The following is a 3,232-nucleotide window of genomic DNA, read 5'->3' as shown; positions in this document are numbered from 1 at the left end:
GGGGGCTCTCCTTTCCTTATGCAGTCCTGGTTCAACATCTCTTGCCTAAGAGGACGCGTAACATTTTGAATGATGGTTGGCATACCTTGCTCTTTCCCACTGATTGTTTTTTAATACCTGTTAGGTACTCCAGTAATAGTAATTCACGAAAACCAGACATAGTGTGTTGGCTAGTCTGTCTCTACAAAATAGGTTGCATTCTTACATAGGCAACAACATAGGACAATTATAACCTATTTTCTGGAGATTATTAACATTTAAAAAGAAACGTTGGCATGTAGCTGACAGTGAAAAACCCTAAGTACATTCTTGCTTTCTGTGTTTCTTCTTTTCTTGTTTACATAGTTTTCTCTGGTGGCTGCGGTGGTAAGTGCTCAGCTGCAAGTGGCAAGTGGTGAGCAGTATGGGACCAGTGACCCTAAAGAAGATCTAAGTCTGCTTCCTTTGAGATTTACGGTATGAGTTCCCAAACTTAATTGGCCTACCCTCCTCCCATCTCTTTTTCAGGAAGAAAAAAAAGGATTTTTTGGTCACTGCCCTTCTGACAACTAAAAGCTTTGGTCCTATAGTCCAGAATCCAGGATGAAGTGCTGGTATGTGCATTTGTGGTCTCTGTGGAGCAGTCCAGCATGCCCTCTCCCTACATTGACGTACAGCCTGGAGCTGCTATAGAATAATCCTTCTCTGCCCTATAGGGTCGCTATAGGACAAAATTTAACAGGCAGTGGGACTGCTGTACAAAGTGGTTTCGAAAAGTTCACATAAAAATCCTATTATCTTATAATTCCATGCTTTTCACAAAAATTTTGGTGCCCTCTGGATTATTCTAGGGAGCGATTTACATGGATACAAAAACAAATCAGAAGTTTGCTAATCAGAGAACAATGATAGAGGAAAATGGTCTTGGTCTTTTAATGATTAGTTTCCTGCAATAATTCTTGGAGTCAATTCAACAAGCACTTATTGAATTTAATGAGTCTACAGAGATAAGTAGGCACGGTCTCTGTCCTCAAGATGTTTCAAAGGCCACACAAAGTCAGAAACCAAGCCAGTGATGAAGCTAGTATGATCCTGGCTGCAGTTTTAAAGAGGCAAGAGAAAAGCAGCCTTCAGACATTTGAAACTACTTTTTATATGACATTAAGAAGGGTCTTAGTTTTGCTCTCTGTAGACACACTGTGCCAGTTTAGTCTTCCAGAAAATCCACTTAGACAGCGAGTAGAAATCCTACAGGGAAATGAAAGAGTGATGTTTTCTGTTTTGTAACTCCTTTTATAGGTCAGTAGCATCGGAGCACCATACAATAAATGTAAGAATCCCCTTAAAATATAATTTCCGGACATTTATAGGTGTCCAGGAACTGGAAAGGGGAGGCTTTAGATGTAGTCCTTGTTACCAAAATGTCCATAATTTACAAAATAGCTCTGGTCTTACAACTGCAGTCAGGGGACAATTGAGTTAAAGGAAACTTTTCAAAGAGGGCTTATGGAAATCCAGTTAATAGAGCTGTCCTGTCCTATCACTTAGAAGAGCTCTGATGGCACAGTGCTTAAGTGCTTCACTGCTAAGCGGAAGGTCATCCAGTGAAGCCCACCAGTTGCTCTATGGGAGAAAGGTCTGCTTCTGTAAAGATTCACACCCTTGGGATCCCTGTGGAGCAGTTAACCTCTCTCCAACAGGGTTGCTATGAGTCTAGTTTATAGCAGCTGGTTATCATATCACTTAGTATACCCACTGTAATAGTTTAATCTACTTTCCAGTACCCACCCTCCACTTGCAAAGGATTCAGTGGTCAGAAATACTGTCTTTCTCAATGACTACTCGGTGCCTGGTACAAACTCAAAAGACCCAACTTACTACCATCAAGTTACTTCACTCAGAGGGACCTATAGGAGAGGAGACCTGTCCTTGTTGGTTGCCAGGCTTGTAAATTGTTATGGGAGTAGAAAGCTACCTCTTTCTCTTACAGAGCAACCTTGTGGTTAGCAGCCCAAAGCTACACCAATACACCACCAGGAGTCCTCTGGCACGTGCCCAAAACCAAAACTAAACTCTATGCCTTCGAGCTAATGGTGACTCATCTAGGGTGACAGAGTAGAACTGCCCCTGTTTGTTTCTGAGACTGTTGTTTTTTTCCTGAGACTGTAACACTTTATTCTAATAGAAATCTTCATCTTTCTTCCCCAGAGTGGCTGGTGGTTTCAAACTGCTGATCTTGCAGTTAGCAGCCCAAAGTATAACAACTATGATACCAGGACTCCTATATTTGCCAAAGAAAGACAGACTTGCCAAATGTGTGAATGAATATATTTTCCACATCCCCCAAATCTTACTACAAGAAATTCCCTATCAAGAAAAAGGAAGGAGTTTTCAACCCGTTGAGTCTTTTTTCCTATTTGATTGACCGTTTCATTGTTCTATTATTTCTCTACAACTAGAGTTTCTATGAGGCCCATATCATTTATGTAAAAAAAGTTTCGCTTTGTTTTTTATTATATGAATTCTCTATTAGTTTTAGAACTCATTTTAGAATGACATAGCTAATGACAATTATTCTTCTTGTAATAACTTAAAAGAAAGTAGGTATGGAGTTTATATTTGCAACAATGTTTAATTTCACAGAATGCCAACCAACTTTTATTAGATAAGTGTCATTTCACTCTCACTGAAAGAGAAGACTGTGTTTCTGGTAGCTTAAAAATATCAACTAACATTCAGCAATCAAAGGCATTTTTATGATTGTAATTCTTTACAGTTTCTATTTATGAGATGAGTAAATGTGTCCATTGGAATAAAAACGAAGAGATACTATCAAGCTAGAAACGTACTGTGCTAAAGTTAATACTCCAGTTACCTGCTGCTGAGAAACAAATCACGCCAAAACCCAGTTGTCCAGAACAACATGATTTATTTTTTCTTATGTTACAGGCTGACTCGGTGGTTCTTCTGGCAGTCTCACTGGGGTTTACCCTTGTGGCTACAGTCAGCTGGCAGATGGGCTGGGGGCTGGGCTCAGTTGTGACAGCTGGGGTGGCTGGGTGCCTTTTTTCATGTAGATTTTTACAGGCTTCTTCATAGGCCTGTGAGTCTCAAAGCCATGGCTATGAGGGCAATAGTAGAAAGGCCCCTGAAGATCTAGCCTCTCTTTCCAAACACATTCATTTCTACCACATTCTACTGGTTAAAGGAAGTGTCTTCATCATCAATGGCACATTGCATATGGCACAGAACC

The 3,232-nt window shown here is 40.3% G+C and overlaps 1 long non-coding RNA gene across 1 annotated transcript; it reads left to right on the top strand.

The window, feature by feature from the left end:
- The first annotated feature begins 52 nt into the window (after positions 1–52).
- On the top strand, positions 53–2,811 carry LOC123521427. Its single transcript, XR_006679875.1, has 2 exons — positions 53–456; positions 2,188–2,811. It is a non-coding gene; the product is annotated as an uncharacterized LOC123521427 (long non-coding RNA).
- The last annotated feature ends 421 nt before the right edge of the window (positions 2,812–3,232 follow it).

The sequence above is a fragment of the Echinops telfairi genome, unplaced genomic scaffold (genome assembly GCF_000313985.2).
Source record: "Echinops telfairi isolate 266 unplaced genomic scaffold, ASM31398v2 ScPeMD7_1;HRSCAF=3_0, whole genome shotgun sequence".
Lineage (NCBI taxonomy): Eukaryota > Metazoa > Chordata > Mammalia > Afrosoricida > Tenrecidae > Echinops > Echinops telfairi.
Note: the sequence above shows the minus strand (reverse complement) of the source record. Positions and strands in the feature narration are given on the sequence as shown.